Source organism: Macaca thibetana, chromosome 14 (assembly GCF_024542745.1).
Source record: "Macaca thibetana thibetana isolate TM-01 chromosome 14, ASM2454274v1, whole genome shotgun sequence".
NCBI classification, from domain to species: domain Eukaryota; kingdom Metazoa; phylum Chordata; class Mammalia; order Primates; family Cercopithecidae; genus Macaca; species Macaca thibetana.
In genome coordinates this window covers 120,669,033-120,692,481 of record NC_065591.1, presented here as the reverse complement: position 1 = coordinate 120,692,481, position 23,449 = coordinate 120,669,033, and the positions used below count along the sequence as shown (strand labels likewise).

The 23,449-nt window shown below is 41.0% G+C and overlaps 1 protein-coding gene across 2 annotated transcripts in view; it reads left to right on the top strand.

Annotated features, from left to right (window-relative positions):
* The first annotated feature begins 1,010 nt into the window (after positions 1-1,010).
* The window catches only part of ARHGAP32 (Rho GTPase activating protein 32), a 308,498-nt gene continuing 286,059 nt past the window's right edge, over positions 1,011-23,449 (top strand). Inside the window, exon 1 of one of the 2 annotated variants that reach the window (XM_050755922.1) lies at positions 1,011-1,034. The gene's annotated coding sequence lies outside the window, so the exon portion shown is untranslated. Of the gene's footprint in view, positions 1,035-1,267; positions 1,310-23,449 lie in introns of those variants that run through there. The other variant, XM_050755919.1, reaches the window with a different exon arrangement.

Here is a 23,449-nt window from a genome sequence, read left to right as displayed (position 1 = left end):
AATAGAACGTGGTAGAATGTCAAGATATCTTTCCTGTATTCCGTGACACAGATGGTCGTCGCAGGTGGAAGTGCAGCACCGCCTTTGGGGGCTGAACAAAAGGAGCAGGGCAAGCACCAAGGGCAGTGCCATCCACGGGCAGGGGGTTCCCAGTGAGTTCCTTCCCTTGTCTCCAAAACCTCTTTTCAGTCTAGCCACGCACCTTCAGGTTGGCCACTCTTTCACCCTTTCTTGTCCTTTCTCTCCCCTGCCATGCCACTTTCAATTTTCTGGTCCATAACTCTGAATGAAGAAGCCAACTAAAGGAACTTTTAGACCCCCGGATTCCACATAATAACCGGGGCGCGTCGATTCTAGACCCAAATGTGCAAGGGATGGAGAGGCGAGGATCTTCCTGACTTGCGGCAACGCCCCCTCTCCTCCGCGGCGCGGTGACAGTGTTCTGGGGTCAGCTGGGAGTGGAGAGGAGCGACTGCCGTAGTCTCGGAGGATGCCTCTTCCCGGCGCTACTGCTGCTGCGGCGGCGGCCGGTTTTTTATTTTTGCACCGCAGCACAATGCAGGGGCCGAGGCAACAGCCTACGTCGGGACCCCTCAGGCAGCGTCTCTACCCACTCCGCGCTCCCAGCCCCCCAGTCCCCCAGGCCCCCAGGGGCACCCGCCTAGTGCCCCTCGCTGCACCCCCGGCAGCGCACGTGCGCTCCTGGGACAACGGCAGGCGAGGCCTCGGCGCGCCCCCGCCCCCTCGGCCGCGCGCGCGCTCCGCCCGCCGCCCGCCGCCCGCCCTCCTCGCGCGTGCTCGTGCCCGCGGCCGCGGCAGCGCGCCTCTTCTCCCCGCTGCGGGCGTCGCGGGTGCAGGAGGAGGCGGAGCGGAGGAGGCGGAGGCTGGGCGGGCGGCGGGCTCCGGCGGGGGCACGCGCCGGCCAGCTGGGCGGGGGCGCTGCGGGGGCGGCCCGAAGGCGTCAGGGTGAGGGGCTCTGGAGCCCGAGGACCCGCGTTCCCGGGGGCCGACTCCGCCGCGGGAGGGCGAGCGCGGTGCGTGCCGGAGGTGGGGACTTGGAGGCCGCGGCCCGGCGCCCCCGCCCCCGAGCCTGACGGGGCGCGAGGCGGGATGAGGCGCTGGCGCGGGGGGCGCCCGGCCGAGCCCCCGCGGCTGCCCTCGGCGGCCAGGCGCTAGGCTCGGCGGCGCGGGCGGCGCTCGGCGGCGGCGGGCGGGCGGAGGGCGTCGGGCCCGGCCCGCGGAGGGCAGACACGGAGCGGCCAGCGGGGCGCAGGGACGCCGCGGCGGCGCGGCGGGGCCGCGGGGCTCGGTAAGGCGGGCGCGCGGGAGGGCCGGGGGCGCCGGTGACGTGGGCAGGCCCCGCGGGAAGGGCTGCGGGGGCCTCTCTTTCCTTCCTAGAAAAAATTCTTTTTAGAGTGAGGGCTCCGGATCGCATGCTCCCGGAGGAGCCTCTCGGTTGTACCCTCACCCCCGGCCCCATCTCCCCGGCCTCCCGGGGCGGACGTCGCTGCGGGCCCACGACCTCCCGCGCCACGCGCTCCCCGCTCCCCGCGGCCTCCGCGAGCCGGGCGTTCGGACGGCGTTCTGGCCTGCCGCAGCGCTCTCCGCCCCGGGCCCAAGGCGGGCGACAGCCGCGACTCCCGGGAGCGGCCGAGTGGGGGCTCCAGGGACACCGGCGCTCCCGGAGGAGCCGCGGGAGCGTTTCCCTCCGCTGCCCGCGGGCGACATCGCGGGTCCCGCCCCCCCCGTGTGCGTGGGCCCCGCGGGGCCAGAGGTCTCTGTTCCCCCAGGCTCCGGTGGAGTTTCCCTCCTCGTCTTTCCCATTGACTGAAGTTGCCGCTGCATGTTGGACGACGGTGGTGAATTAGTGCTTTTTTCCACCTCGCTTCCTCGCCACCCCTGTATCTTGGTTTCCCGTTTTGTTGACTTTATCAAACATTTATGTTAAAGATTTTCTTAAGCAGTACACAAGAAATGGTAGGGAGAGAAAATCAGACCTGATTTCTTAGCTTTAGTCTACCTTGGACTTTTTATAGCTTCACCTTCTGTTTGTGAAACTTGAAGATGGAAGGAAGGAGGAGACCCAAGCAGAATGCTTGGGATGCAGTTTAATAGTCATCTTTTAGGAAATAGAATTTGGATAATTATAATTTTGATCTGAATGCAGAGTTACAATCTGTCTTTAAAATGCTTGGGGCACTGCGTGATGCTACATGGCTAGCTGGCAGCTGGGCATAGCATTGTTGTCAGCATCTCTTTTATTTTCTGTTCTTTCAGAGTTTTATTTGGCACAGATTTAGACCTTTTAAGTCAGTCTGAATGGGAATAACTTTTCTGATACATTGGTTGCTTTTGTAAACGTTGTCTATATTTGTATTTCTATTGGAAGAAGATAAAGCAAATGGTGCTGGACTGCGGTGGCTCTTAGAGTCTACACAGTTTGCTGGTCTGAATCAGTGACTGCATTTGTTGTAATATTTTTGAGTATTTATGGTTGTGACTCAATATATCCTTCCTTATTGGGTACATTGAAGTGGCTCTCAGAATCGATATTTGTTCCTTGGACTTGAGTGTGAAGGAAAGAGAAGCTTTAATTTCTGCTACGACATGACCTCAAAGTTTTTCAAGTACTCATTGGTGTGTTTTCTTTTTAATGGGGCTGTTTGTGAAGATGAGGCATTAGGATGTTGTAATTTGCAATTTCAGGAATGTCTGGAGCCTGATTCGTTCTTGGAATTGGATATATGGTGATGCTTCATAGAGCAAGTGTCTATAATGGTGTCAGGTTGGAACCGTGTTTAAGCCAGTTGTCTTCGTCCTGTGGTCCCTATAGCAGTCCGTGTATAAAGCAGCACTTTGGACAGAGACTTGTCTGGACACAGCTGGAGTGGAAGCCCAGTTTACTGTATGATCATTCACATTGAGGTGGGTGACAGGGTGAAGTAGTGGGGGAGAAAAACATAAGTGGGACAGAGAGGAAATGTGAGTTGGAAGAACATTCTCCAGTTATGTAACTGTTTTGTTTTCTAGGGAGAGACTAAGAACCAGCAAGACAGGCTCAACTGTCTTTAGAGCCTTTGATGTTGGTTTGAATTCCAGTAGTTATGTTCCTTCTATGTTCATTTCCCAACCTCCGTATCATTTTCCAGTCACCAAAAGCTTTTCTGAAGTTGGCCTGCGACTCTAATGGCAATACATTCATCTCTACTTCTCTCTCTCTCGGTGCTATATAAACGATGTTTTTATTGTTGTTTGTTCTGACTTGACTTATTCAAGTGTTTTCCTTCCCAAGCTGACCTGAGTATATTATCTGCACACTATATGTTGATCGTAGACGCGTGTAATAAATGTTAAGGACTAGGCATCTGTTTTCTTCATAAGGCTGTGGTAGCAAAAGAGGAATGAAACAAAAAGGAACTTGACATAGTTGAACTTTTAAAGAGTAAGACTAATATTCTTGAGAATTTTTCGGGTTTAACCCGTGGTTGTGAAATCCAGTGTCCGTGGAAGTAGTCAAGAGGCAGCAAGGACTTGAAGTCAGGTTGAGGTTGAAGTTCTGCCCCATAGTAGCTGTGTGACAATGTACCTTCCTTGGACAAGTTATTTACATTTCTGAGCTTGTTTGCTTTTTATAACATAGAGATAAGAAGGCTTGCATTGTCTTTCTTACGGAGTTGTGAAGGATCAGATGATAGAAGGGATATGAAAATGCTCTGCAGAACTATTTTTAAATATGTATTGTTGTCATTATGTATAAACTTAGTTGCAAACCTGTATTACCTGGCAAATTGGCCTGGCAAACTTTTTTAAATACTGTAACAGAAGTTTAAAAAACATGCAGCTAAAGACTGGGCAGGGTGGCTTACACCTCTAATCAAATGCTTTGGCAGGCAGAGGTGGGAGGATCCCTTGAGGCCAGGGGTTTGAGACCAGTCTGGGCAACATAGAGAGGCCCAGTCTTTACAGAAAATCAAATAAAAACAATTACTTGAGTGTAGTGGCACACACCTGTAGTCCTAGCTACTCGGGAGGTTGAGATGGAGGGATCACTTGAGCCCAGGAATTAGGGGTTACAGTGAGCTATCATTGTGCCACTGCCTTCGAGCCTGGTCAACAGAGTGAGACCCTGTCTCAAAACAATAACAACAAAAACAGATAAGGACTGAGAACATGTTAGATTTCTTCTAGTTCCAAAATTTTGTGCCTCTGTCTTATTTAGAAAATCCACCAGTAGTAATTGCAATTTTGAACTCTCTGGAATTTTCAATAATTTGGAGACAGATCAAGTTTATTGAGACTGTGAGCTACCGCTGCTGCTTGTTTTTAAAATTTAATAGAGTCAGGGCCATGCTGTGTTGCACAGGCTGGCCTCCAAATCCTGGGCTGAAGTGATCTTCCCACGTTGCCCTCCTGAGCAACTGGGACTACTGTCCTGTGCCAAGGCTGGACAAGACTTTGAACTTCTTTAAAGTATCAGTTCACAATACCAAAGGAGGTTACAAGTTAATGATTGGTAAGAAGTGTTTAGTAAAAAATATTTTATATTTGTCTGCATTATTTAGGGAACCTATGGGCAAACTATAGCCTGCAGGCCATATCTGGCCCGTGGCTAAGAATGATTTTTATATTTTTAAATGGTTGAAAACAATCGAATAAAATTTCGTGTCATGAGAATGGTATAAACCGCAAATGTCATTGTCCTTCAGTAAAGTTTTATAGGAACACAGTCACTCATTCATTCTTGTGTCTGTGGCTACTTTGGCAGTGCGGCAGCAGAGCGGAGTACTTTCATAGCTCGGCCTGCAAAGCCTCAAGTATTTATTATCTGGTTCTTTAAAAGAAAAGTTTTCCAACCCCCGATTTAGGACTTAACATTTTTTTTACTTTGATTAACGTATGTGTTATTTCTTATCAGAGCCATTATAAGGTTAAGAATCCTGGAAAGGCACTAATTTTTGTTTTGGAGCCAGATAGACTTGGGTTCACATATCAGATATGATATTTATAAACACTGATCCTGGACAAACTAATGAATGTCATGGGACCTCAGCGATTTCCTTTGTGACCAGGGAATATCAGTAGTATCAACCTTGGAAGGTTGTAGTGAGGATGAAATGAAATAGTACGTGTTAAGGCTTAATACAATCTGTGACATACAGGAAGCACTCGGTAAGTGATAGATGATGATGATTAGAAACGCTACCCTGAAAGTATGCCTAAAATATTGTATATTACTGTCACCTCCAGATTAGAGAGTGATTTTCCTGAGTGATATGCTGTTTGCTATAGAATTTTCTCATTTGATGAAATGTAGTTTAGTTAACAGCTGATAAGCGGAATAACTTGAGAAATTTCCTGTTTGCTGTAGTGTATTTTTACTAATCACTTGCTGATTTCAGATAATTAAGTATGGGTGGAAAGATACTTCTCTTTTTCATAGATCCTGATTCTTGATGATTTCCTGATAATGTTCTTATGTTTATAAATTGGATTTAAATACCACTTCTATTTTCATAGTGATACTGGCTTTTTTTTTTTTTTTTTTTTTTTTTTTTTTTTTAAGAAAGATGAGTGAGAAAAGTCAGTTTTGATTAGGCCAGGGTTGGAAAATTTTCCCCATGTGTATATATACTCTAAAGTCTTCCTTATGATTTGCATTCACATCTTTATGGCATGCTTCTCAGAGTTGAAATAATAAAAGGTAATTTTTTTTTCCTAAGTAGATCTAGTTTACTATCCAGAGACTTTTTGAAGTATTTGATTTAAGTTACCTTACAGTTGAGAAATTTGGTGTGCCTCTCAACTTCAAATGCTGGTTTATTAACATTAATCTCAAACTAAGAGTGAGCAAATAAAAAAGGCCATTGTTCTGACTGAGTTAAACAAAATAGAATTGGGGTCATTGTGACTCTTGCAGTTCTACAAACTGTCCAGTTTCTTGGCCTTAGCTGATGCTTCAGTGAAGTGAGATGATCCAGAGGAGATAGGGGAAGGCACTAATGTCCCCACACTGTCCTCGATGAAACAGTGAGATGGAGGCAGAAGGGCTCTTCCATAAAACCATTGAACAGCACCTTGAAAGCTGCAGGGTTCTGATTGTAGCACCTTAAACAGAGTAGACCTAAAGAAGTCGAGATGCGACAGTTTTTCTCTTGAGGTTAAAAAACAAATCAAACCAGACATTTCCTATCTGGAAAGATGAGACTTGAGCAGGTGTATTCCCCAAGGTAGTAAAGTGTAAGGATTTTATAAAATGGATATTTTCAGTTTTACAGTATACCTGGACGAGGGAGGGCTATTCTTGTATTTAAAGGAGATTGTTTTAGAACAAGTAAGAGGAAATAAGAAATGGGTGTTTGGTTTAATTTCTCATGAAAAAAACATGAAACTGAATGTTCAGAATAGAAGTAAAATTCTGGCTTTCAGAAACACTTTTTTTTTTTTTTTCTGTTTCTGGCTGTGTATCTATTTACTATTTTATTTTATATCCTGGATTATAATATACATAATATTGGAGGCTGTGGAGATAGAAAGCATTGAGAGGAAAAGCATGTGTGAACCATTCATTATGGAAATGTTATAATATGTGCAATTTGTCTCTATTTGAAAAGAGAGGCATCATACTCTAGGAGAGAATCTTCTAGAAAATTCTATCAGTTTGCCCTGAAATAGTAAAATCCTTACTATCTGGATTTCAGCCTTGTGATGTGAGGCAAGCTATTTGACTGCACTGCTTTTTTTTTTTTTTGTTTGAGACAGAGTCTCATTCTGTGGCCCAGGCTGAAGTGCAGTGGCTGGATCTCAGCTCACTGCAAGCTCCGCCTCCCAGGTTTACGCCATTCTCCTGCCTCAGCCTCCCGAGTAGCTGGGACTACAGGCGCCGCCACCTTGCCTGGCTAGTTTTTTGTATTTTTTAGTAGAGACGGGGTTCACCGTGTTAGCCAGGATGGTCTTGATCTCCTGACCTCGTGATCCGCCCGTCTCGGCCTCCCAGAGTGCTGGGATTGCAGGCGTGAGCCACCGCGCCCGGCCGACTGCGCTGCTTTTATTCCCTTGTGTGTAGCATGGAAACAGTAACTCCTGTTCCTCCTTTCATTGGAGAAATATAGGTGGTTGAAGGACTCTTAAGATGAGTAGCATTTTCATTAGTTTTGCGGAATAGATCATGTGAAGTTCAGTAATTACCCAGGATATCACACACCAAAAAAGTGAAGCAACTTTTAACAGGAAAATGAGTTTCGAACCTGGAATCAAGAGGACCTGGATATTTGTCTTGGCTCTGCTGTAAACAGCTTGTGACTTTGGACAAGTAATTTCTGTCTCCAAAGGTCCGGTTTCCATTGATCTACCTAAGGAGAATCTGACAGGCCTCCTTCTTGCTTTATATTCAGTGGCCCTCCAGATTAAGTAGGAATAGCAATCCTGACACGGTACGATAAGGGAAACCACATCTCTTTGTATCCGTGAACTGAGAAGTATCCACTGAGTACATCTGTGTATCTCGTGCCATGCTTCACGCAGTGGAAGATAGATAGGTAAAAAGGTGTCGTTGAGTCTTTGCCCTCAGGAGGTGTTCATTTCATGGGAAGACAAACTAGTTTATGAAAAGGAATATTATAAGTAAGCAAGGAGATAGTGGAATGATCTGGCAGTTTGAGAACTTGTGATGTGCTGTTGGAGAGGATACTTTGTAGCCTTGTGACCTTGAACATGTAAAATGGGCTTTGTAGACTCCCTCCAACTCTGAAATTTGGTCATTCTGTCTTTGATGGAGAAGCAGCAGCTCTGAGTCACCCTGTTGGTAGACAACCCAAGTAAGAACTCTCAATTAAAGCCAGATTTTTACATGCATTCTGTGTAGTTGATTTAGTAGATGGAAGGAAAAGTTTAATTTACTAGAAATGCAATCAAGGAATAACCCTTCTGAAAAATCAAGCATGTGAGAAGGGACAGGAGACCAAAGTGACCTTGTCCCTGAGGCAGTAAATTTGTGCCTGGATCTCATTTCTTCTTGCCTACAGGTCTTCTACTCCAGCAGTTTTCTTTCCTAGGATATCATTCTCTCTTTACTGAATCCTCTTTTAGTTAGCATCTATGCCTTTTGTTACTTGCTGCAGTGATAACTAGTTGTCTACCCAATGCTGTTCTCTGTGGCTTCCTTTTAGTATATAGGTTCCTCAGGGTTTATCTGGGCACACGTTGGCCCAGCTAGAAGCTACATTTCCTAGCCTCTCTCTTATAGTTGGATGTGGACTAAATTCTGGCTAAATGGATGTGGACATAAGTGATATGTGTGATTTCTGGGTTGTGGCCTTAGAAAGGAAGCTAATCGTTTTCTATTTTCTCTTTACCCCCTTTTGCAGATGAGAGTGTAGGGTGTTAATACACTGATGGGGCATGTTATTCAACCTGTGAAGGTGAGGGCAACACCTTAGCGGGAAAGGGATGAATAAGATGGATTTTTAGATGACCTTGTGGAGCAGAACTGCCTCCTAGCCTTGTACTTCTCATTTATCTTTGGGTAGTTAAGTGAGAGAGGAATAAAGTTTTATCTCTTGAGCTACTGATACCTTAAATGAATAAATCACACCTTTTAAACCACCTCTACCTTGGGATCCCCTTCATTTACATTTATTGCCCTTTTTTTATGTTTCCTTTTGCAGCAAAAATTTTCAAGAGTTGTTTATATTTGCTCTCCCTTCTTCACCACTGATTCTTTAGCCTGATCATTTGAGCTCATCATATGAATTACTCTTCCTGTCAGTGACTTCTTCCTCTACCACCCAAAGTGTTTACCATCTCAGTAAGTGGCATCATCAGCCACTGCTTGTGCAGGCCAGAATCCCCAGAGTCATCCTTATCCTTGATTTCTTTTTTTCTTCCACTCCACTGAAATTGTTTTTAATCAAGATTGCAGTGACCTGTATCTTGCCAAAGCTCTAGTGGTCAGTTCAATGTTTGTATCTTATTTGATCTCTCACCAGCATTTCACAGTGGCCAGCATTACTTCTTGTGACCTCTTAGTTGTTCATTCTCATTTTCTATATGCTTTTGGCAGTTTATCTCTACTTACTCACTCCTTGAAAATTTGGAATGTCCCTCAGGTGATTTTCTCCAATTTTTTGGTTTCAGATGTCATTTGTATGCTGATGAGGCTCAAATTCTTATTTCTAGTACTGACTTTTTTCCCCCCTTGAGCTCTACACTCACGTAACTCCATGCCTCTGCTTGGATATCTAATGGGCATCTCAAAGGCAGCATGAACAAAGGAGGGCTATGAATTACTCTTCCTGTCGGTGACTTCTTCCTCTACCTCCCCCAAGTCTTCACCGTCTCAGTAAGTGACATCATCAGCCACCACTTGTACAGGCTAGAACCCTTGGAATCATCCTCCTTGATTTCTTTTTTTCCTCCTCATCTCATATTAAGTCTGGTCACCTCCACCTTTATAATGTAAACTGAACCTGACTACATCTCACTTTTTTCACTGGTAAAAACCTAGGCTAAGCTAGTAGGCTTTGTCATCTGGCAGACTGCCAGCAGATTTCCCTGCTTCTCCTCCTGTCCCTGTCCTTCCCCTCATTCTCACCATACACAGGAGCCAAAATAATGTTAAATGTTAATCAGATCAGATCATTGTGCTTACTGGTTTTCCAATACACTTATTGCTGAAACAGAAACTTAACATTTTACTATGGAAATAAACCCTTCATTTTGGTGACTGTCAGGTTCCATATCAGTAGTTCTCAACCCGGGAAGATTTTCCCCTCAGGTGATGTCTGGTGACGTTCTTGGTTGTCACAAATTGGGGTAGGTTGCTACTGGCATCTAGTGGGTAGAGGTCAAAGTGGCTGCTAAACATCCAACATCCGATAATGCACAGGACAACTCCCAGGAGCAAAAAATTATGTGGTCCAAAATGTTTGTAATGTGTGATATGGCTCCTGGCTGCTTCTCTGATCTCATCTTCCGCTGTCTCTTCTTTTCTTCTTTGTTCACTGGGCTACAGTCTCAGTGGTGCTCCTTTTTTTTTTTTTAAAGTAGAATTTATTTTTAGGTTCATAGCAAAACTGAGCTAAAGGTGCAGAGGTTTCCTATATACCCCTTGTCTTTACACATGTGCGGCTTCCCCCATTATCAGCATCCCACATCAGAGTTTGTTACAGTTGATGAGCCTACATTGAAACATCATTATCACCCAAAGTCCAAAGGCTACATTAGGATTCACTCATTTTTCCCACTTCTTCTGAGAGGGGGGGAAAAAAGACTTGATGTTGTACCTTCTGTGGATTTGGACAAATTAATAATGACATGTATCCACATCATAGTATCTTATAGAGTAGTTTGACCCTCCCTCTCTCCAGCCCCTGTCAACCACCAGCCTTTTTACAGTGTTCATACTTTTGCCTTTTCCAGAATGTCATATAGTTAGAATCATAGAGTATGTAACCTCTTCAGACTAGCTTCTTTCACTTAGGATAAACAGTTAAGTTTCTTCCCTGTCTTTTCGTGGCTTGATTGTTCATTTCTTTTTTAGTGCTGAGTAATATTCCATTGTCTGGATATACTACAGTTTATTTATTCTTTCACCTGCTGAAGGACATCTTAGTTGCTTCCAAATTTTGACAGCTGTGAATACAATTGCTACAAGCATCCGTGTGTGTGTGTGTGTGTGTGTGTTTAGTAAGTTTTCATCTTGTGTAAATACTTAAGCATGCGATTGTGGGATCATATGTTAAGAATAAGTTTAGTTTGCAAGAAACTACAACACTGTCTTCCCAAGTGACTGTGCCATTTTACAACCTCACCAGTAGTGAGTGAGAGTTCCTGTTGTCCACATGTGGTGTTGTCAGTGTTTTAGATTTTGGCCATACTTATGGGTGTGTGGTATATGACATTGTTTCTTCCCTTTGAATAAAAGCACATTCTGTCTTAGGGATTTGTGCTTGCTGTTCCTTTTACTTAAAATGACTTATTTTTAATTTTTTTTAGAGGCAGGGTTTTACTCTGTTACTCAAGATGGAGTGATCATAGCTCATTGTAACCTCGAACTCCTGGGCTCAGGTGATCCTCTTACATCAGCCTTCCAAGGAGCTAAGACTATAGGTGCGTGCCACTGTGCCGGGCTAATTTTTGTAATTTTTGTAGACACGAAGTCTCTCTGTGTTGCCCAGGCTGGTGTCGAACCCCTGGGCTCAAGGGATCCACCTGCCTCAGCCTCTCAAAGTGCTGGGATTATAGGCGTGAGTCATGGCACCTGGCCACGTACTTCTTTTAAGTCTTGTCATGGCTACCTTCTTCCTCTCCCAGAGAGACCATAATAATTACCTGTATATATAGCACCCCCACCTGTTTCTTTTATATCATCCCATTTTGTCTTCTTCATATTCATTTATTATTTGCTTATTTGTTTAATTAATTAATTTATTTTTTGAGACAGGGCCTCATTTTGTCACCCAGACTGAAGTGCAGTGGCGCAATCTCAGCTCACTGAAGCCTCGACTTACTGGGCTCAAGCAATCCTCCCACCTCAGCCCCCAAGTAGCTGGGATTACAGGTGTGCACCACCATGCCTGGCTAATTTTTGTATTTTTAAATAGAGATGGGGTTTCACCGTGTTGCCCAGGCTGGTCTTGAACTCCTGGACTCAAGTGATTCAACTGCTTTGGCCTCCCAAAGCTCTGGGATTATAGGCATGAGCCACTGTGCCCAGCCGTGTGTTTAGTTTATAACCCCCCGTCTCTGAGCTACTCAAGGGGTGAGGGCTTTGTCTAGGCTCCTGCTATATCTCTAGCATTCCTACTTAATAAACATTTGTTGATAATAGAGAGGTGCTAGAGTCACTTTTAGGAATGGAGCAGGGTTTTCAGCAATAATGACAAGTCACAGGATCCAGCTGGTACCAGTAGAGAAGCTTGTAGTTTGCTGGAGGGTGAAAAGTCCATTGAGACAAGGCTGCTTTGGTCTTCTATTTAGTAACTAATTTTGAAGAATGGAGAAATTCACCTTTTTTTTTTTTTTTTTTTTTTTTGTGAGGAGGCAAATGATAAAAAAGCAAGATGATGGGAACTTCTTAAGAAAGAAAGGTTACTTCAGGGTGTAACTTTGGTTTTGCCTGTGTCTCATACCACTAGTCTCTGCATATAGAGCTATAGCTTCATATTGCCGCTATATAGGCCTCCAGGGAATATGCCATCTGCCTTTCTCTAATATCAGAATTCCTTCCACATTATCCTTGGGAGGTAATTACTTACCCTCTGCTTTATTTTTACTGTCTGAAAACTCAGTTATTCACAAGACCGGCTAACTTTTTAAAAAGAGTTCTTATTGTTAGGAAATGTATCTCGTTCTATGAAACTGGAACATTGCTCCATGCATTTCTGACTCCACACAGATCTGCTTTATTTTTCACATGATAGCTCTTTAGCTGTGAAAAATGGTTGGTTCTTTTATATTCTCACCTGTCTTTTCTCTTTCTAGGCTCAACGTATTCATTTTCTTCAACTATTCCTCATAAGACAAGGTTTTTAGATTATTTTTCAGGCCCATCCCTAACATTTTTGGGACTTGGGGCAAGAATACAAATTGCAGGTCTGCTATGGTTTGGATATTTGACCCTCCAAACCTCACATTGAAATTTTGATCCCCAACGTTGGAGGTGGGGCCCCCACTAGGAGGTATTTGGGTCATGAGAGTGGAGCCTTCATGTCTACATTAATGTCTTCCGTGGGTGGGGTGTGAGTGAGCTGTCACTCTGTTCGCTCCCCACAGAGAGCTGGTTGTGGAAAAGAGCCTGGTACCTCCCTCCACTTGCGTCCTCTCTCACCATGTGATCTCTGCACATGCTGGCTCCCCTTTGCCTTCTGGCGTGAGTGGAAGCAGCCTGAAGCTTTCACCAGATGCCTGACCTTCCAGCCAGCAGAATTGTGCACCAAATAAACCTTCTTTGTAAATTACCCAGTTTCAGGTATTCCTTTATAGCAATACTAAACGGACTAAGACGAGGTTCATATGTCTATACAAGTTATGAATCAAGTTACCTTATAAATAGAAGATGTTCCATTTGCCGACTTTATCAAATAAAACTTCATAATAACCTAGATCAGAGTCAAACAGAGAATTCAGATTCCTCTGAGTTTGTTTTTTTGGTTTGTTTTTGAGAGCGAGTCTTGCTTTGTTGCCCAGGCTGGAGTGGAGTGCAGTGGCGTGATCTTGGCTTACTGCAACCTCTGCCTCCCAGGTTCAAGTGATTTTCTTGCCTCACCCTCCTGAGTAGCTGAGGGACCACAGGTACGTGCCATCATGTCCCGCTAATTTTTACATTTTTATTAGAGACAGGGTTTCACTATGTGGGCCAGGCTGGTCTCGAACTCCTGATCTCAAGTGATCCACCCTCCTTGGCCTCCTAACTCTGAGTTTGTTTTTAGAACACAAGCTAAGGTGCAGAGAGCCAGCCTCTGACCTGAGGTCTTCTTCTTTTCCCCAGGCTTCTTGAACTATGAAGTTTGCATGTGCATGTCTGTGGAACTCCAGCCCATACACCCTTCAAACAGCTGCTCTTTGACCATTCTTTGGCCTAGGGTTGTAAATACTATTGGTTGGGTCATCTGTCCTCAGGAGAACTGACTCAGGGAAGAGGCCTGAGCAGACCCTGGAGGAGGTGGGAAATTTTGGAGTTCCGGTCAAGATGAGGGCTGGGGCATGTGGGCTGCAGATGGGCACATCCGTTAGGCCCTTAGCACAGCTGGCCCCATGGTCAGGGGTATGGTTAGAGGAAGGCCAGTGCAAGGTCCTCTGAAGCTTGAGGCCTAGGATGGGTGCCATTGCTTAGGTCTAAGCAGTACTGTTCTATGCAAGTAAAATTCTGGTTTTGGTCCTATTGCTAGAGTTGGTTATTGTGGAAAATGGTACATTCTCTCTTATGGTGCCTCAAATTAGATATGATATTTTAGTTAGAGCTTCCTAACCAATGTGTCAGCGGTTCTCTGAATGTGTTACAGATGGGCCAGAAATACTGATTCCCTTAGTTCTTAGGATCGTCAGGGGCAGAGTGGCAAGCGCTTGTAGGCTGATCACTTTTCCAGCAGGATGACCTGTTTACCCCAGGGTGCCTGTGCCAGTGCTGTTATGCTACCGGTATCAGGTATTTTATGGACAGCTTTAGGAGCATATATATGTGTGTGTGTGTGTGTGTGTGTGTATATATATTTTTTTTTATGAACATTATCACTTGGTCCACCTGAAAGCGTTAGAGGTGTCAAAGTAGGTTTTGTGCCCTTCTTATTTGTAAGGAAATAGATCCAGGTTAAGTCACTTATCTAGTGACATTTTCTTAAGTAGGCCAGTTGAAACTAGAGTTCCATTTTTGTGACTTATTTTGGTTTTTCTCTCTACTAACCCAAATTGTGTTCCGTGTACCTTTTTTTGGGATAATTTGTCACTCTTGTTCATCTAGGGCTTGTAGGAAATTACAGTTTTTAGAGCTTTTCTCTCCCAAATGTTGTTACATTGTTTTCCTTTTATTGTTATTTTTTAGTTTAAATATTCAATTTTATGTTTAATCCCTACTAAATAGAATTATTTTCATGAGATTCAACCAATTGATGCAGCATCTTGAAACTGGATTTTATGTGTTACTCATTTTTTATAGCTCTCTTCTTTAGATTAGTATTATGTTTAGTTACTACAGTAATGTTTGTATGAAATGGTCACCTCAAACTCATTTATATAAGGTTAGATTACATAAGGCAGGAAAGTATGCAGTATATTTTAGAAATATTCCTGTTGTAAAACAGTTGAAGTTCCAGTGCTTAAATGTGAATTCACTTCTTTTCTTATCTAATGCCTACTTTGTACTGATCTTAAGGAGTGTTATTTTATTGAAACCTCCCAATAACTCTAGTAGTATTACTATCATAGAAGGGTACTGGGCCTCAGAAAAGTGTGGTCACTTGATCAGGTTTACTCAACTACGTGGGGGATTGATTCGTACTTTAAATCCAGGTCTTTTTGCCTTTCAAGTGTTGTGTTTTCCTCAGTATTATTTTGTAAATAATGTGAAGTGATTTCTGAATATTTAACTTGGGCTGGGAAGGGGATGTTTTCCAGATTTATGTTCTTAACATTTAGAGTAACAAATTCTCTGCCATTACTCCTGCACAGGACGGCCTCTCTCTCTCCTCTCCCAGCAGAGAATTACCATCTGGTCAAAAACGTCAGTAGTGCCAAGGCTGAGAAACCCTGCTGTAAGAGTTCTGAGTAGTCAAGGTTTTACTCTGAGTGCGTTTGTGTTTGCAGTTTTCGCTATTTACCGTGATGATAGGTACTGGAATGCATGAGAGACGTGAACTGCTTGTGCCTCCATAGTTTATATTCTTAATTTGTCCACCTCCCTCCCAGTTTGGGAACAGGTTGACAGTGAGGGTAGAGCAAGATGTTTATCCATTTCTATTCTGTGTTGTTTCTAGAGAATCAGGGGTTTGGTGTTAGAGGCTTTCTGAATGGTGAAGGTTAGGCTTTTTAGGTTTTCATGCTGATTTTTATGATAACTTTCAATAGGAAAAAGTTGTGAGCCATGTGCAGTTACACTGTGTTTCATGTATTGGCTGCTAGCCCACCTGCCCTTGTGGAGAGTTGTGTTGATTGGTGAGAGCACAGATTTGAAGGAATGGTTGCTCAGTGTTCTCATACAGGTGCTTTCTGTTTTCGCCTGTTTTTGAGTTCCAAGGCATGATCGGAACCTCATTAGAGCAGTTTTCCCAATTTCTTTTCAGTACCTTCCCAGACCTGATTTTATGTCCCTTTGATCTAGATTACCATGCCCACCTCCTTAAACTTGTTTCAGTGTGTCATTTTAAACTATCAAGAACCATCTAAAGTTCTCTGTCTCCTACTGTTCTATTCAACTCTCTTGCTTGAGCTTCAAGGAGAGCCTTTTTAGAATCCTTCTTAACTCAGGTTCTGTTTTACCAAATGATAAACATCTGTTTTATTAATATTACCGGTAGCTCCTGTTATTGCTAACATTGTTTAATTATAATAGATATGCTATGAACTCTTCTAAGCTCCTTACACGTATTATCTGATTTAATCATGACAAGTGCCCCACGAGGTAGTTACTTCTGTAATATTTTTATTACAGTAAAATATACATAAAGTAAAATTTGCTATCTTAGCTATTTTTTAGCTGTACAGTTTAGTAGTGTGAATATATTCACATTATTGTGCAGTAGCTCTCCAGAATGTTTTCATCTTGCAAAACTAAAACTCTGTGACTGTGAAACAACTTGCCATTTTCCCCTCCTCCCAGGCCCAGTAACCACCATTCTACTTTGTTTCCATGATTTTGACTACTTTGGATACCCCATGTAAATGGGATTATACTATATAATATTCGTCTTTATGTGACTGGCTTATTTCACTTAGCATAATGTCCTCAAGGTTCATCTATGTTGTAGCATGCAGAAGGATTTCCTTCCTTTTCAAGGGTGAATACTATTCCATTGTGTGTCCGTACCACATCCTGCTTATCCATTAATTGTCAGTGGACTCTTGGGTTGCTTCCACTTCTGGATGATTTTGAATAGTGCTGCTGTGAACATGAGTATGCAAATACTTCTTTGAATTCCTGCTTTCAGTTTTTTGGAGTATACATCCAAAGGTGGAATTGCTGGATCACATGGTAATTGTATTTTTAAACTTTTTGAAAAATAGCCATACCCTTTTTCCATTGCAGTTGTACCATTTTACATTGCCACCAAGAGTGCTCAAAGGTTCCAGTTTCTTCACATCCTTGGCGACATTTGTTATTTTCCTTTCCCCTTTTCCTCCCTCCCTCTCTCCCTCCCTCCTTCTCTCTCTCTCTCTTTCTTTCTTTTCTTTTCTTTCTCTTTCTTTCTCTTTCTTTCTTTTTCTTTCTTTCTTTCCTTTCTTTGCTTTCTTTCCTTTCTTTCCTTTCTTTTCTTTCTTTCTTTCTTTTTCTCTCTTTCTTTTCTTTCTTTCTTTCTTTCCTTCTTTCTTTCTTTCTTTTTCTCTCTTTCTTTTCTTTCTTTCTTTCTTTCTTTCTTTCTTTCTTTCTTTCTTTCTTTCTTTCTTTCTTTCTTTCTTTCTTTCTTTCTTTCTTTCTTTCTTCTCTTCCTCTTTCTTCTTCCTCCTCCTTCCTCCTTCTTCCTCCTTCCTCTTTCTCCTCCCTCTCTTTTTCCTCCTGCTTCTCCTTTTTTTTTTTTGCCAGTAGCCATTTTAATGGGTAAGGTGATGTCTTATCATGGTTTGGTTTGCCTTTCCCTAACGATAGTGATGGTGAGCATTTTTTCATATGCTTGTTGGCCATTTGTATATCCTCATTGGAGAAATGTGTGTTCAAGGCCTTTGCTCATTTTAAAATAGTTTTTTTGTTGTTGAGTTGTAGTTCTTTACATATTTTAGATGTCAGTCCTTTAACAGGTATACAATTTCAAATATTTTCTTCCATTCTGTGAATTGCCTTTTCATTCTGTTGATAGTGTCCTTTGATAGACAAACATTTTAATATTAATGTTGTCTAGTTTGTTTTTCCTCTTGTTGCCTGTGCTTTTGGTGTCATATCCAAAAAATTATTGCCAAATCCAATGTTATGACATTTCCCTCCTATGTTTTCTTCTAAGACTTTCATAGCTCTTATGTTTAGATCATTGATCTACTTTGAGTTAATTTTTGTATATGGTATAAGGTAAGACTAATTTCATTTTTTGTGTGTGAATATCCAGTTTTCCCAGAACCATTTGTTGAAGACTGTCCTTTCCCAGTTAGTCTTGACACTCCTGTAGAAAATCATTTCACTGTATATACTAGTACTCATACTAATTTTATAGATGAGGTGATTGACATTGAGGTGTGACTGATAGACAATATTAACATATCTTTAAAAAGAATTAGTTAACCCTGAAGTAATTTATATTTGGTACAGTAAAATGAAGGTTTTTAGGGTTGCGAGGTTTCTTTTTGGTGTGTTGCAGTCTTCTCCCAGGATTTTTGTAGTTTTTCCAGGCCTTATAAAACTACTTTGAAATGGTTTTAAAATAGTAGTTTTGGGCTGGGCTTGGTGGCTCATGTCTGTAATCCCAGCATTTTGGGAGGCCAAGGCAGGCAGATCACTGGAGGTCAGGAGTTTGAGAACAGCTTGGCCGACATGTCAAACCCCCTGGTGAGACCCTGTCTACTAAAAGAAATACAAAAATTAGCTGGGTATGGTGGCACACGCCTGTAATCCCAGCTACTAGGGAAGTACAAGAATCACTTGAACCCAGAAGGTGGAGGCTGCAGTGAGCCAAGATCTCGCCACTGCACTAGTCTGAGTGACAGAGCAGGACTGCATCTCAAAAAAAAAAAGTAGCTTTTGCCATATTTTACAGCTGTTTATATGTAAGATGGGTTAAATGAATATATCAACATGAATTCAGTAGGTATTTACTACCTATTAGAAGTGGTTTTGTAGGGAATAAAAATTAGAGGCTTCCTTTATGCCATTTATATTGTTAGGAATTAAAAAAACATGAAAGGCAGAATGATTTGAAGATAATACAGACTTTTTTTTTTGGAGCGTGAGGAAAAATTAAAACTTTGCAAGATCTATTTTAATTCTATTTTATTTGTCTGGCATGCCAGGTCTATTCTTTTATAGGTAAATATTGTTTGTGAACATTTTGTCAGGTTTCTGTATTTCCTCTTAATTTGTGTGTAAAGGGCAGACATTATTTCCTTGTATATATAAAACTCCATCTTCATGTGTCATTTGGTGTTATGGTAATCGCTAAACATAAACATCTCTAAGTTTAGCTGTAAAAATCAACAGAACTTGAAGATTTTTTTCTTGTTACAACAACAAAGGGATTTCTATATACTATTGCATTTTATTGCCAAATAAGATTCTAATATGTTTAGGTTTCCTTTTAACAGTTTCACCATTAATATGGGGATCATTTACTGACATGTTTAAGTCAAAATTACCTTTGATTAACAGAACAAATTGCCTTTTCAGCTATTTGCTCCCAATAAGAAGCAGTTTTCATCCATTTATTTACTTAAGAGAATTTCCTGAAAGCTTTCTGGTGAATTCCTCAGCACCAAGTTATTTAACATAGGAGAGAGGTGGAAACAAAAAATGCTTGGTTTTTACTGGCTTTCTTTTAGCATTTCTCTCTAATCAAAATGGGGACTAGGCTTCCACACATAGACAACTGAATTAATGTAACCGGACCTGTTCCATCTAGGCTGACCTCTTGAAAGATAGGAGGGAAAGTCTAAAACAGGAGAAAAGTTTTAGAAATCCTTTGGATTAGGCTTACCCAGATTAGTGGTATGTAAAATATTATGATATTTTTAGTGTTTCAGGGTTATGGATTTTAGTAAAAGCAGGAAAAAATAAATTCTTGTTTAAATGAATCTATAATGGCACCAGTGGTTTGGAAACATTTCTGAGTTACTGAATTTTATGCAACAAAATCTGGAATAACTTTTCCTTTTTTCCTTTAGACCCTTTTTCTTTTATTTAACCTAATCCAGAGCCACTTTATACTCAATTTCAACAATATTTCTGAATTCCCATGATTTTTATTTCCTTTTTGCTGCTTTCAGCTGTGTTTCTCTCCACTCTAAGCTCATTAAAGTTGAAAAAAAAAAAAGGAGATTTGGACCCATTTTTTTTTTTTTTTTTTTTCCTGAGGAGTGTGGCGTTTAGCACCCTGTGGTGGCTCAGGATATTTTAAGTAGTATTTTCAGCTTTCTAGAAGTGTTTGCCTTATTTAGAAATAGTTATGGAAAGTTTTCTGTTTGGAGGAAACTGTTTCTTATCTTTGTTCTGGCAAAGTTCTTTCATCCTTTCAGCATCATGATTCAGTTGGTTTGTGTTCATGTAGGAGTTTGCAGCCTAGCTGCTAAAAAAGTTATTTCAGAGATGCTTATGTAACTCTTTTTAGATTAATTATTGGCTAATATTTTTGGGAGTAATTATTTTTTGATTACTCAGCTCTAATATATTTTATTGTGCTAAGACAGATCTTGGAGGTTGCTTTTAGTGCATGAAAGTAGTAGGAATTTGTTTTTAAAATGGGTGCTTTAAGGTAGACAGCTTAAACAGTTAAATGTTTGATTTTTATGTTTAAAGAGTTATTAAACTGTGTAAATAAAGGCAGTATTATATTTTACATGATCATGCTAAGGTGTTTAGCAGTTACAGAATCAGGAGCTTATTTTTTAAGACTTTTTTCTATTTGAAAATAAATGTCACAGCTGAGATTTCTTATTTCAATATATTTATTATCACATTTTAAGAAAGAACTTTTAGTTTATAACTCTGTATGAAAGCCCGTAATCAATTTATTCACTTTTTATCATTCATGATTTAAGACAGAGACAAGGGTGAGAAAAACCCTGAAGACCAGTCAACAAAAGCTTTCAAAACAGTGTTGTAAGCGGTGTGATAATTAGGATAAATCATAAGACCGTTGCCACCAGTGCTATTATTTGTGTTTGACTAGAATGATCAGTTCTTTATGCAGCCCAGGTAAACAAATTATTTTATTTCACAAAAGAGATTTAAAAATTTATGGTTGAAGTGTAAATGAAATACTACGGCTCTTCAGTTTTGTAATGCTCATGCTGGCCTCAGATGTAAAAGTTCAGTCAGTGCAGTTGTTGCAGCCCATTTCATTGAAGGAATGGAGACAAAAGTTTGTTTGTAACTACCGTGGAACTGAGCACAAAGACGCCAGTGACCTTTGAACTTCTGTGGCTGTGCATCTGAACAAGGGATTGTTTGAGAATGGGAAAAGCTGCCAGTAGACTTGGGATATGCTTTCTCCTTGTTTTCTACAGAGTTGTTGAATGACCCTACTCCAGAAAAACAAAAAAACAAAAAACGAAACAAACAAAAAGCTTAATTGGAAGAAATTCTTACTGGTCTCAGAAGAATCTCATGTCTGCATAGCAAAATCTAATTAGATATTCATATCCCAAAGTGATAGTCATTAAAAATACTGTCTCCACTTACAAAAATGGCAACGTTAATTACTGCCATTTTATGCATTGACAAGGCTGGTAGGTGCTTGTGGTTTCTTCCTCTGCAGTTCTTATTATATTCTTATTAAAAGCTACCTTCCAGTTCTGTGGTTGGAAAATCCTTCTATATCTGGGTCACGCTAATTCCTTAGCTTTTTTTTACATTGCTTAAATGTTGGACATTATTCTGAAAGTGAAACCCATAAGTATTTGTCAGATGAATGAGTGAAGTAATAAAGGTACAGGAAAAGTGTTTTTTTTGTGTGTGTGTGAGAGAGAGGAATAATGGCATTTGCAGTACTCTTTTTTTTCCTTCTCCCAAAGTGCTTAATAAAAAACTAGTAACATTTCGCAGTATGAAAATACCATAAATACAGTATCTCTTTTGTAGCCATTGTGTATAGTTCTCTTATTTGTACTAGCCAGTGCTCAAACTGGGCCCAGACTAGACTTTATTTCAATTTTGTTGTCTTTGGAAAGAGCTGAGTAATCAATACTAATATTTCCATTTTGGAGAAAATCTGGTTCTAATTTATATTGTTGCGTATCTGTCTTACACATGATTAATAAATTATCAAGATGTTTGTATTTGAAGTTAATGTACCAATTTGCCATTACATAGTGCATGTGCTTTGAAGTGGTTCCTTTTTCCCATCAGTAATGCATTTGTGTGTATTATTTCAGGTACTTTTAGGTAGTTCTTTTTATGACTGGTGGCCAGCACCATAATTTAACTCATAGGTTATGATAGATTGCAGAAATCTGTCATCATGTTGCTTAACTGGAGTCATTGGGATCGAGTTTATGACTTCATTAGCTGTATTGTCTTGGTACCTGAGATGGGAAAAATTAGTATAGTAGTTATAATAAGAAAAGTGGTTGACTTTTTATTAACTTTCCTGAATGTGTTGATGTACATGTTAAAATACTGATTTATCAAAAGTTTAAAATAAAATCTTAACTGGTTGATAGTTGGAGAATTTGTTCATGATAGTCCTGTGAAACATTATTTAGAAAGTTTAGCTTTGAGTCTCGATTTATCAGCTACTCTTAAGAAATACAATAATTTACAGGCAGAAGTTCTTTAAGCTCTTTTTATGCATCTGTCTTAAATGCCTAAGACAACTGGGGCCTCCAGGAATGGGTTATGTGGGAGGCTAGTTCCTCAGTGGAGGCTGAGATGTGGGGTGAAGGGGACTGTGACTGTGAAGGAAAAAGTTTGGCTGTGGGGAAAATGGTGGCTAGAATGGGAGCTCGGAGCCGGAAGAAGGAAGATAAAAAGAGGGACGTGGCAGGACGTACAGCTGCAGATCAGCTGCCTTTCAGATCCCAGTCTAAAGGAAACCAGAGAAGGAATCAGAACACCAGGGTCTGCAGGCATCAGATCGCCTTATCTGGTGGAGGAGACAGTCTGTAAATGGCTCACAGATTCAGAAAGTTAAACTCAACCACCTGGGGTTGATCAGTGTATCTTTTACTCAGTTTTAGTTTTGGTTTATTTTGATTACATTCTCTCCTGTGATGGTTGAATTTGGTTTAGATTTTAATATGATAGTTGTTTAAGAGAGAGAAAGCAAACCATAGCACAACATAGAACATGTATTTGACAAAGTGCTATAAATTGCCATGTAACATTAGTGAATTGAATATTCCCTTTAAAAAATCTTAACATGAAATATATTACATTACTATTTTAGACAAAAATAAGACTTTTTTGATCTGTTCATTTTATTGACATATGTTTTATGAAGGGAAAAGGTAAAGAAGACTAAAGAATATGGAAAATATTAGGTAAATAATAGCACTTTTCACACCTGTTATTCTGAGAGTAAAACTTTACATTTTGATGACTATATATCATCAGATAAATTCTACATTACTTGATTTTATGAAATGGCCAATGCTAAGTTAATTTGGATGAATAGTGAATAGTGCTTTGGGTCAGAAAGGGTAGACAGATTTCATTGTTCGTTCTGAAAAGATATTTGTCAGGAAGTAAGTACTGTGTTTAAGATTTAAGAAGTTCTGTCTTTTTTTTTGGTTAATTATTAACTTACTACTTCTAAGAACTGAGTATTTAGAAAACTTATTTGATGTTTCTGTAATTTTAAAAAATTAATGAATTATTTATTTTTAAGCAGCAAAGTTTTGTTATATTGCCCAGTCTGGACTGGAACTCCTGAGCTCAAGTAATCCGTCTGCTTTAGCCTTTTGAGTAGCTGGGATTACAGGCATGCACCACCATGCCTGGCTGTAATTGTTTTTTTAAATATTAAAATTGAGATCTGAAATGAAAACAGTCTTGACATTGCCGTATAACTACTAACTGAAGAAATGGTGACTGTGCCCTGCCTTTTATAGTACCTGAACTTTTTTACATTTTCCTCCTATGGTAAATAATATGAAAGATGCTTTA